Source organism: Oratosquilla oratoria, chromosome 19, assembly GCF_046742065.1.
Source record: "Oratosquilla oratoria isolate Oo_2021 chromosome 19, ASM4674206v1, whole genome shotgun sequence".
Lineage (NCBI taxonomy): Eukaryota > Metazoa > Arthropoda > Malacostraca > Stomatopoda > Squillidae > Oratosquilla > Oratosquilla oratoria.
In genome coordinates this window covers 23,738,360-23,750,859 of record NC_134795.1, presented here as the reverse complement: position 1 = coordinate 23,750,859, position 12,500 = coordinate 23,738,360, and positions in this window count along the sequence as shown.

Genomic DNA, 12,500 nt, shown 5'->3' with positions numbered 1-12,500 from the left:
TCCTTCCTTCCTTCCTTCCTTCCTTCCTTCCTTCCTTCCTTCCTTCCTTCCTTCCTTCCCCTTTGCTTCCCTTCTTCCCCCTTGCTTCCTTCCCTCCTTCCTTCCTTTCTTCTTTCCTTCCTTCCTTTCTTCTTTCCTTCCTTCCTTCCTTCCTTCCTTCCTTCCTTACCACCTTCCTTTACCTTTCCTTCTTCCTCTTCTCCTTTTACCTTCTCTCCTCCATTTTCCTCGTCTACTTTTAACCCTCTTCTCGTTTAGAAATACAAAAGACTTCAAGGTAGAGTAACAAAGGTAATAAAGGAAACCAAGAAGAGGGGTAGGGCTAAAGAATGGAACGGCTTTAATGAGAGAAAGAACGATAGATAAGAATAAGGAGAAAATTTTAACGTAAATGAAGAGATATGAGACATACTAGAGACAAATGCATAGATAAGACAGATAAGGAGACAAAGTCGTAGATAGTAAAGTATGAAACAAAGATAAGACAGAAATGAGAGTAATACGATCCATACAAGCAGACAGAGCCATAGAGAGCAGAACGTAAGTAAGACACAAACAAAAACACAGAAACAAAAGCACGCCTACCCATTCACACAGACAGATAAACAGGCTCACAAAGTACATCCATCTATACAGACAGACAGACATGCAGACGGAAACCCCCGGACAGAAAGGCACAGACAAAACTCATCTTTACAGTCCTGCCGAATCCGACGCAGTGTTGATGTTTTTACTGCGGGTCATCAAACCCCGAGAACCAAGAGAACATTTCCAGAGGATGGAGAGACTTTATAGAATGGGTCTCGGGAGCAGAAGAAGAGAGAGATAAGGGGAGAGATATGTGCGAGAGAGAGAGAGAGAGAGAGAGAGAGAGAGAGAGAGAGAGAGAGAGAGAGAGAGAGAGAGAGAGAGAGAGGGAGAGAGAGAGAGAGAGAGAATCTGATCCAGATGCAGTTCTCAAGGGCTATGTCTCCCCCTCCCACCTCACCCCCCTACCCCCCACCCCCACCCCCACGAGCCTCCTTGGTGAGGATCACGGGTTTATTACGCCCATTACGAGGAGAATAAGTCAGCCACTCGCTTTATATATTTGCAAGAGGAAATATCATATGTTTGTGTGTTAGCGTGTGGTAGTGTGTGTATGTGTATGTGTTAGTGTGTGCGCTCACGTGTATGTGTGTCCGTGCACGTGTGTGTGCGTGTGTGTGTGTGTGTGCGTGCGTGTGTGTGTACGTATGCGTGTGCCCGTGTGTGTGTGTGTGTGTGTGTGTGTGTGTGTGTGTGTGTGTGTGTGTGTGTGTGTGTGTGTGTGTGTGTGTGTGCGTGTGTGTGTACGTATGCGTGTGCCCGTGTGTGTGTGTGTGTGTGTACGTGTACTTGCTTGCGTGTGTATGTTCATATACTTAAAATTCGTGTGTGCCTAAACTTTTTATTTTACCTCTCCTTTTGGCTTCTTTGATAATTTCAAGACCAGATTGTAGTAATGTACAAATGTTAGTCTCTTAACCCGTCGTGGCCACTCTGAATCATGGCCAACAGTCAAGGCATCCTTGACTCGTACTTTGTTTGTGGACAGTGGACACCAAGAATGCAAACTGGGGTCATATTCAGGGTACTAGTGGCCTCCGGTGTGGGGGCGAAGTATGGTCATGCCATAAGTCACAATGTATAAGTAGATAAATAAGCAAACAAATAAATAAATTAATTAATTAATTGAATAAATGAATGAATGAACAAATGAACAAATGAACAAGTGAACAGATAAGAATGTATAAGAAAAAAATTAAAATGAATAAATAAATAAATAGATAAATTATTAAACAAAATCAATAAACAAGATCAATGAATAGATAAATGGTTAAAGAAAATAAATAAATGAGATAAATGAAAAAATCAATAAATAGATAAACAAAATGAATAGATTAAGAATGAGAATAGAAAGGGGGGAGATTTTGTGTGAATTGTAGTCTACTCCAAAAGACGACCATGTGACAAGGTAAAAGATTTTGAGGGATTTGCTAGTTCTCCAAGTAGAGCATGTCTAGAATTCATAATAAAAATTTCAAAATCTAGAAAATTCCAGGCACCAGAGGCACTATGTAATTGGCTTGCGCCTTTTCTATAAAATGTTTTCGTTTCTAATATTGAAGAGCTTCAAAACCTAGAGATTTTTAATAGATAGTAAAATCCGTACTTACACTAGACAAACTATCTTGTGTTACCTAAAACTTAGTCCATGAAAACAATCATATATTTAATTAGTTTAATCTGGATAAACTCAGGGTATTAATCTTCAAATAATAAAAATTATTCCATCCCACCCAGAGGGAAATCTATCAAAATCATCATTAGGTCAAAGGGCCAAGAGATGGTCTGCACATTACGACTCGAAAGGTTTTAAAATAGTTGGCGGATGACGTCATATGGTGTCGTCAGACCATTAACCAATTAGCCGGCTCCAAGCTAATGGGTGGAGTTAAATAAATCTGATGTCCAATGAGAGGCTTTGTCTTTGGTATGACGTTATCAGAAGTGTAAAACTTTGTTGTTTACATTTTCAATTATCTGCGTAAAGGTTTCAATCCCTTAAGCTTCATTTACACGGGGCAAGTTGAGAGGCAAGTCAAGTGTACAAGTTGCTTGCTACAAGTTACTTGCTGTTTATAAACATCTGTTTGACAAAGAAAACATGACAGGTTGCTCAATAATTTGTTAAGGTGTTTACACACGGCAAGTAACTTGCACGCTTGACTTGCCTCTCAACTTGCCCCATGTAAATGAAGCTTAAGGGAGGAAGGTTCTATGGAGCCTTCACCCGCCACAGATAGTCACCATATACGACATAAAAGAAACATGGTGACGGTCGCCTTGTCCCACCTCCACAGTGCGTCACATCTTGATAGAACTACGAGAATATTATTTCAACTGCTGTGTGGATACGTTTCTCTTATAAGCTGAAGCATGATAACACAAATCAACAATATTATCGGTAGTAAATTTTGAAACAGCAACAGGATGCGCAATGTAACCTTAAACAAGGGCCGAGGACTCCTGAAATTGGATATTTCGAAAGATTAATGACCTCCTTTGCGGCAAAAGTCATGGTCTTCTGAGAAGTACAGACCAACTAAGAGAATTTAATCACAAACTCTTTATACGTTGTATTGTGACCTTTATAAGCCAAGGATATCATACTACTGAATAAAATGGTTTGGGTTTAGAATAAAATTTGGTCATTTGTTTAATCCAGTGTTAATTGGGGATGATTTTCTTAATAAGGTGATTTAGTAAGGCCGTTGTTTGTTTTTTAATTTATCCAGTCCAAGTTGTGTATTTATTATTTCTTTTCTCTACCATTGGGCTCTTTAATTCATTTCAGTGAGTTTGGTTGGTTTTTAATGTTTTAGCAGATTTAATGTTTTGGTCGAGATCCAAAACAAAGGTTTTCCTCCTTCACTACTATTCTTTTTATGACTTTGTCACCTGGACAAAGGGAAGATTGCATTCCTGGCCACTGCCAGTGGGCTGAAAACCCAGAGAAGTGGCCACGGTGGGTGGCCATGGTTTGGCCTGACCATCTCTGATGACAGAACTGAATCACTTGACATTGCCAGGGCTATAGTTTCTGTAGGCCCACTCTGCCAATACTTCCAGTTTGGCCAGAATCCGAACACTTGTTTACAAAAAAAAAAAAAAAAAAAAGTGAGGTCGTGATAGTTTTGCTCAGTTTGCAGGAGACCCACATGTATATGTTTTTTATTTGTTTGTTTATTTTTACTTATATTTATGTTTTTTTTATCTTTTTATTAATCTATCTGTTTACTACTTTACCTGGTTATCCGTACATTTGCCTATCTATTACTTTATCTGATTATTTGCTAATGTTATATTTATTATTATGAATTTCTTTGTTTAATCACTTATAGTTTTGTCTATTTATTTGTCTATCTATTTGAATCTATCTATCATTGTGTATGTCTATATATTTATCTATTACATGTCTCGCATAACAAAATATGTTTCCCTGCTTATTAATAATATCACCATGAGACTGTCACGCGTATCATAGTCCTTTTACAAAATCTAATCTAATTTATTTTCATTCTAGCCTGCTGCATAACAGTGTTTTACTAATATAAGAAGTTTTTATCATAATAATGAGCTAATTCTGTTTAATAGCTACTAATTTCAAACAGTAATTTTCGAAACCTTTTCATTCCAAGAGTCGTTTTACAGTATTCACGAAAAATAACTTAATTATTACCAGTGATTATCTAGTTCAATCTAAATTATATCCGAAAAAACTCCATGATTTTTTGTAATAATAAAGTTAATAATCTACGTACATACTGTCTTTAATGTTTATATGATGATCATTTAATGATAATTTCCGAGCTTGATTTGGTCAGCTGACATGTTCAATGGAACGTGTATGAAGGAAAGCATCGTGCAGTAATGCGTACGTTGAGGATGCTTGACAATAATTATTTGATCATACGTTTATTTTATTCAATAGCCGATAATCAGTTCTCCTTACAGGATAATTGTTCAAATGCTTTCTTCACTTCCCGAATCGGTTTGTTTACTCAAGTATGCTTTTGCTTTGCTCGTATATCTTTTAATTCAAAAGGCATTGTTTTAATACATATGCACTTTAATAATTGTAGATTTTCTATAGTGTTTACTTATTTATTTATTTATTTTTTCAAAATACACCATCACATTTGTGATTATCTGGAGGTGCAACCTTTAGGATATTGGCCTCTAAATTAGACCCATATCTTGACATCAACTTTGATTATCTCTCGTCTGTTCTATTTCACTTTAATGAAAAGCTATTTACCACATAATTTAACTTTATCTTATTACTGTGTTAAATATTTCTTTCATCCACTGGCAACGAAATTTTCTCTAGTGAAACACATATTCAATATATAAAGTGCCCTTCTCTGTCTACCTCTCTGTTGTTACTGTCCTATATTGTTCTTTTGTTCGTCTGTCCTGCCTGCCGGCCTCGATGGCTGTATCTGTTTGTACTTATCTGTCTGTCTACCTGATTCTTTGTCTTTCTGTCAATATATGTTTACCTTGTGTTTGTCGAGGCTATCTGCCTGTTTACTTTCTGTTAGTTTACCCATCTATCTGCCTGTCTGTCCCTTCATGTGCTCCCAGACCCTTAAGGCGTCGTGTGATGCCTGTGTGTCTAGACACTCTCTTGTTTCACATTCCATTTTTACTCCTACTCCCACACAACCCTCTCATCTATTCCTTCCTACCTCCGTACCTCTCTCGTTTTTCTCTTTTTTCCTCTCTCTTTCCTCTGTCTTTACTCTTTTTATATATTTTTCTGTCTGTCTGTCTGTCTGTCTGTCTGTCTGTCTGTCTCTATCTCTCTATATATACGTATATTTGTGCGTAAGTAACCACTAGGAAAAGTAAACTAACGAAGCAGAGCGCTTTCGTACAATTACATCTTCAGTGCAGATACAAAGAAAGAATATATGTATGTATATATATATATATATATATATATATATATATATATATATATATATATATATATATATATGTATATATATATATATACATATGTATATATATATATGTATATATATATATATATATATACACATTTTTCTTCTTTTTCTTCCTCTCTCTTGCTTTCCCTCCCTTTCTTCCTTTACCACCACCCCCTTCTTCATTTTTTCCTTCTTGTCTACCGCGACCATAAATAGACCACATTTTGCTGACGCTCCATTGTCTCTGTTTCCCAGTACTTGTTTTGCTCCCAAGTCACCTTTCTCTCCTCCTCTCCTCATCTCCTCCTCTCCTCCTCTCCTCATTTTGCCTTCCTTCCCGTCCTTTTCTTTCCGTTCCTCACCCTCTTCCTTCCATTACCTTTTCCTTTACCTTACTTTTCCTCCTTTCCCTTCCCGTTCCCTCCTTTCCCTCCCTCTTTTGTTTTTCTTCTTCTCTTTTCATTTTTTTTCTTCCTTCTCCTGTCACTCCTTATAAATTTTCCTTTGGTCGCGTTTTTTACTTTTCCATCCAGTTCTCTTTTCTTCTCTTTCCACCCTGCTTCTTCATTTTTCCATCCCTTTCCAGCCTTTCCTTTCATTTTCTCTCTCTTTCAGTGTTTCTTCCTCGTCGATTAAGCTACTTTCACTAAAGTATATTCCTGATCCCCTATACCCCTTTCCTCTCCTTTCCATCCTATTCTTTCCCTTCGCAACCCTTTCTGTTCCTTCTCATTCCTTCCCTTTCTTTCCCATTTCTTCACGTGTTATCCCTTTCTTCCTTTACCTTCGCTTCCCTCCCCTTCCCTTTCTTCCTTTCCCTTCACTCCCCTTCCCCTTCCCTTCACTGTCTTCCCTTGTCCTACCAATCCCATTCCCTTATATTCCTTCTGTTTGTTTACTTTCATTTTATCCTATTCCCTTCCTTCCCTTACTTCCCTTCCCTTCCCTTACTTCCCTTACTTCCTTTCCCTTACTTCCCTTCCCTTCCCTTCACTTCACTTCCATTCCCTTCCCTTCCCTTCCCTTCCCTTCCCTTCCCTTCTTCCCTTCTTCACTTCTTCACTTCTTCACTTCTTCACTTCTTCACTTCTTCACTTCTTCACTTCTTCACTTCTTCACTTCTTCACTTCTTCACTTCTTCACTTCTTCACTTCTTCACTTCTTCACTTCTTCACTTCTTCACTTCTTCACTTCTTCACTTCTTCACTTCTTCACTTCTTCACTTCTTCACTTCTTCACTTCTTCACTTCTTCACTTCTTCACTTCACTCCACTTCCCTCTCCTTCACTTCCTTCCTTTCCTTCCCTTTCTTCCCTTCCTTTCCTTCCTTCCCTTCCTTTCCTTCCTTTCCTTCCTTTCCTTCCTTCCCCTTCTTTCCTTCCTTCCCCTCTTTCCCTTCCTTCCCTTCCTTCCCTTCCTTCCCTTTCTTTCCTTCCTTTCCCTCCTTCCCTTCCTTCCCTTCCTTCCCTTCGTTTCCTCCCCTTCTTTCCTTCCCTTCCCTTCCTTTCCCTACCTTTCCCTTCCTTCCCTTCCTTCCCTTCCTTCCCTTCCTTCCCTTCCTTCCCTTCCTTCCCTTCCTTCCCTTCCTTCCCTTCCTTCCCTTCCTTCCCTTCCTTCCCTTCCTTCCCTTCCTTCCCTTCCTTCCCTTCCTTCCCTTCCTTCCCTTCCATCCCTTCTTTCCCTTCCTTCCCATCTTCCCATCTTACTTTCCTTCCCTTCCTTCCCTTCCTTCCCTTCCTTCCCTTCCTTCCCTTCCTTCCCTTCCTTCCCTTCCTTCCCTTCCTTCCCTTCCTTCCCTTCCCTTTCCTCCCTTTTCCTCTTTCCTCCCGTTCTTCACCTCTTTTTCTTTCCTTTCCTTCTCCTCCTTTCCTTCCTCCCCTTTCTTCCCGTTTCACTTGCTCTCTGCCTCTTGTCCCTCCTTCTATTTCCAAGCGAGAGGCCCTCCTAACGCAATTTGTCCAATCCACACTCCTGACATGAAACCTTTACCTCCTCCTCCTCCTCCTCCTCCTCCTCCTCCTCCTCCTCCTCCTCCTCCTCCTCCTCCTCCTCCTCCTCCTCTCCCTCTTCCCATCGCCCTGCCTCTCTCATCCACCCTTTTTCCTCGTTCCTATTTCAGTCCACATACATAACATATACAGACGCACTAGAACAACTCTAGTACATGTATTCCTCTCTTTCTAGCACAATTTTACGAAAGAATGTTATGTTAATGTGAAGAAAAGAACTAGTGGGGCGTTGGACTGCCTCCTGCTAACAAAGTAATCTAATTGTGAATATTACACAAATATCCACGTGTACAAGTTGCAGAGGAGCAACGGACAAAACTTCCCAGAAGTGGGATTATGTGCACGAAGTAGACAGTGTTCACACCTCTCGGTCCTCACTGTTATTCGGTAAATGTCATTATTGTCGAAATTATGTAAATTCACATCACGCTTACTCCTCTCGCTTGCATATCTTCTCCAATTGCTCTCTCTCTCTCTCTCTCTCTCTCTCTCTCTCTCTCTCTCTCTCTCTCTCTCTCTCTCTCTCTCTCTCTCTCTCTCTCTCTCTCTCTCTCATATATATATATATATATATATATATATATATATCTTTCTCTCCCTCTCTCGCTTTCTCTGTATCTCTTTCTCCCCCCCCTCTCTCTCTCCCTCTCTCTTTCTTTCTCTCTTTCTCCACACGACCCATATTTTCACACCTCTTTCCTTTTCCTCCCCTTTCTCCTATTTTCTTCCACTCGGCCTTATCCTGTGGCCAGTAATGATCTACTTATCTGCGAGAGAAGATTATTTTCGATAGAAAAAAATCTACAATTAGCTTCATCTAATCAGCTTTTCCATTCTACTTTTTTTTTCAAAACTTTGATTTCCCCTCTCTGCCATTAACCCATCTTCTATAAATAGAAGCAAGTTGATTTCTTCCATTTTGTGTGTATTTAAGTGTGTGTGTGTGTGTGTGTGTGTGTGTGTGTGTGTGTGTGTGTGTGTGTGTGTGTGTGTGTGTGTCTATGTGCATTTACCTAGTTGTATTTACCTAGTTGTATTTTGCGGGAAGGGGAGCTATGCTCGTGTTGTCCCGCCATTGTATCTCGCAGTGTCTAGTTTGCTTTTAAACTCATGAATGGTTTTTGCGCATACTATTTCATTATCCAGTTTGTTCCAAGTGTCCACTACTCTATGTGGAAAACTGTTTCTCTTCGGTTCTCTTCTATAGCTATGTTTTTTTTATTTCCTTTCCATGTCCTCTTGTGTTTCTCTTGTCCCAGTTAAGTAAGACCTCTCTATCAAGTATCTCTGTGCCTTTCATGATTCTGTAGATGGTCAATAGGTCACCTCTCTCTCTTTTTTGCTCCAGTGTCGGTAGCTCCAATTTAGCCAATCTCTCCTCGTATGTTAGGTTTGCAAGTGCAGGTGCCATTTTTGTAGCTGCTCTTTGGCTTCTTTCTATTTTCTTTATATTCTTTTTGGTACTGGGGGACCACAATGTCGCCGCATACTCTAGTGTGTGTGTGTGTGTGTGTGTGTGTGTGTGTGTGTGTGTGTGTGTGTGTGTGTGTGTGTGTGTGTGTGTGTGTGCGTGTGTATGTGTGTGTGTGCGTGTGTGCGTGTGGGTGTAATAATCATAATAATGAAGGGTTTAATGAAAGCGTGGCAGCCGAAGGATGAAAATGCACATATTAAGGTAAAAGGTTACATAATGGTGTGTAATCCATCATGTTTTTGGATCACGTGTTGGACACGTGATCGACAGCTCTTACCCTCTCGGGTGAGAGCTCAGAGCTTATATACGAGGTCTGTTTAAAAATACGCGGACTGACGTCATAAATCAAAATGTACTTTATTTAGAAGTTACAGATCTGGGTCCCCCTCAAAGTAGCCTCCTCCCCAACGTACGTACTGATCCCAACGGTGTTTCCACTTGTTGAAACAGTCCTGGTACGCTTCTTTTGTAATGTCCTTCAGCTCCTTCGTCGCATTTGCCGTAATCTCGGGAATCGCCACAAATCTTCTTCCTTTCAAGGGTCTTTTGAGTTTGGGAAACAAGAAAAAATCGTAAGGAGTAAGGTCAGGTGAGTAGAGGGGTGGGAAGATCAGTGATTGAGCGTTTGACCAAAAACTCACGAGTTCTGAGGGCTGAATGGGCTGGAGCGTTATCGTGATGGAAAAACCGGTCGCCACACCTCCACATATCTGGCCTTTTGCGACGGATGGCGTACCTCAGACGTTTCAGAACTGCTGTGCTGTAAGTCTGGTTCACTGTGGAGCCTTAAGGAAAATACTCGTGGTGAACAACACCCTTAGCATCGAAAAAACAGTCAGCATCACCTTGAACTTGGATCAAACTTAGTGACCTTTTTGGGGTCTGGGGGATGTTTCACTTATCCACTGGGACGATTGGACCTTCGTTTCAATGTCATAACCATAAACCCACGATTCACCACCTGTTATGATCCTGGACAAGAAGTTTTCATCTTCATCTGAACGATAAAGCAATTCCTGAAAAACCTGGACACGATGGGCTTTTTGTTCGTCCATTATCAGGCGTGGCACAAATTTTGCAGCGACGAGGTGCATCTTTAATCTTTTTGGCAAAATCTCGTAACAAGATCCAACTGATACCCCACACTCTTCAGCAAGTTCGTTAGTTACTTTATATCGTATTTCTAAGATTACATGTTGCTGTATCAGATTTTCTATCAATATTGCACACACTGTCTACTATTCTTCTGCATCTAATTTGTATCTGGAATTAAGTAATCTTATTTTGGTAATTTTTTTTTCTTCCTGATTGAATCGGATCTTTAAGTCTCTGAATTCATAATCTATAAGTTTATTCTTTTCTAAGTAAGTTTTGATTATTATGTTATTATATGAGTAGATGGACAAATATATCTTATATTTTTATATTCTATTTCATCTTCTTTAAGGATACTGTTTTTCTCACCATCTCTTGGATTTTTTTCTATAAATAGTAAAATATTTGGACGATAATTCTCTTGTGATGTTATATCCCGTTTTTAGTATAAGTTTGTATTAATACTAGAAAATCGCGTATATTTTGCCTGCTTCCATTTATCTAAAATTATCTTTTCATTCCATGTCTACTAAACAAGGTCTTTGCATCATGCCATTAAAATGTTGCCACCAAATTAAGCAGCTTCTTTCCTTTGTTCATTCATATCATATATCTTGTTTTATATCAAGCCAATAGTCAAGTGTTGCAATTGATTTCCTTTCCTATGTTTTAAGGTATATATATATATTATATATATATATATATATATATATATTATATATATATATATATATATATATATCCTTCACTGGGGTCGTGATGCTTTATTTTCCTAACTGCCATGTTAGCCATCATCGCTGATATCTCTGTCTTGTTCTAGAATATCTTAGAAGTGTTATAACTTTCTTATTCGCTGCTGTCATTCATTTGTCGTTTCTCGACATATTTCTTCTAGCCTCGTATGAACACTTTCAACATCGTGGATAACTTATATACTTATAAAATTTTGACCATCTTGTTCGTTACCTTGCTTGAAACCGTCTACTAAAGAAGAAGAGATATGACGTCACGACTGAGGAGCAGCCAATCAGAAGGGATATAACGTCATGACTGAGGACCAGCTAATAAGAAGAGATATGACGTCACGACTGAGGACCAGCCAATCAGAAGAAGAGACATGACGTCACGATATCCGCTCTGTGGGTCCCAAGGAACCCTAGCCTTGAGCGCGTGGCTTCACAACTGCTAATTTTCCAATTTGCCAATTTTTTAATTTCCAATTTTCCGAATACATATTTTCTGACCACCAATATTCGAAATTTTCATACTCAGTATTTAAAAGTATAGCTAACTCCTGAATTAGTATCTATGAGGCATAATGAGTTTATTGAAATATTACGAACCGTATAAATCATATGATGCGTAATGTTTCAAGCAACGACGATATGACGTCACAATCTTCTGCATTGTCTTAATAAAGATTTCATTGGCCATTTTATTAACAACGTATCATTTAAGAATTTATTTGACCCAACGGTTCACGGGTGGTCTAGTATATTCAAAGGTTCATAACTAGCCATTCTAGTAAGGAATCTAATCTTTTTCCTTTCCTTTCCATTGCCATACTTCTCTGCCCATATTGTCTCTTGTTTTGTTTTGTTTTTCATTTATGTTTCTCTTGTTTTTTCGGTCTTTTCTTGTTATACTTTTTTAGATTAATTTTTAAATTAATCTGATATATTTCCCATAGAAGTATCTCCTATCATAATGAAATGATATTCATATATAACAATTGTGCAGACGAAGTATAGATTGATGAAGACGTTATCTACATTTGTAAAAATGAATTATGATCGGTTAACAGTGAGAAACGATTTCAAAATCAGGAACGACTGTAAGAATATGAACGATTATTTATTACGGTAAGGGAATTGAACAAGGGTAGATATGTTTGTAATCTGTCAACACAGCCTTTACCACATAACCAACTCGCATATCTACCACAGGGAAAGCAATGCAGATGTGTTTGGACTCGAGCAGACCAGAAACACAATAATTTTATGAATTGTGTCCTGGTAATGCTGAGGATGATACCACAATTTTTTGAGAGTTTATATGATGAGAAAGGAAACAAAATTATATACTTCTTCCATCGGATATTAGAACAAAACTTTAAGCTGATGTACTACATATGGATATACACCTAATCATACACATATGTGTTTATATGTATAAGTATATACATGCATGTATGTAAATATACATATACATATACATATACATATACATACATATACATATACATATACATATACATATACATATTTTAACCTGCGTCTTTCAACAGATCTATTGGTATACCATATTCCCCTGGTGCTTTTCCATGTTTCATAGTTTTTAGAGCAAATTCTACTTCTTTCTTTGTAATCTCTGGTAAACTACTAACGTCTACACATTAATTTA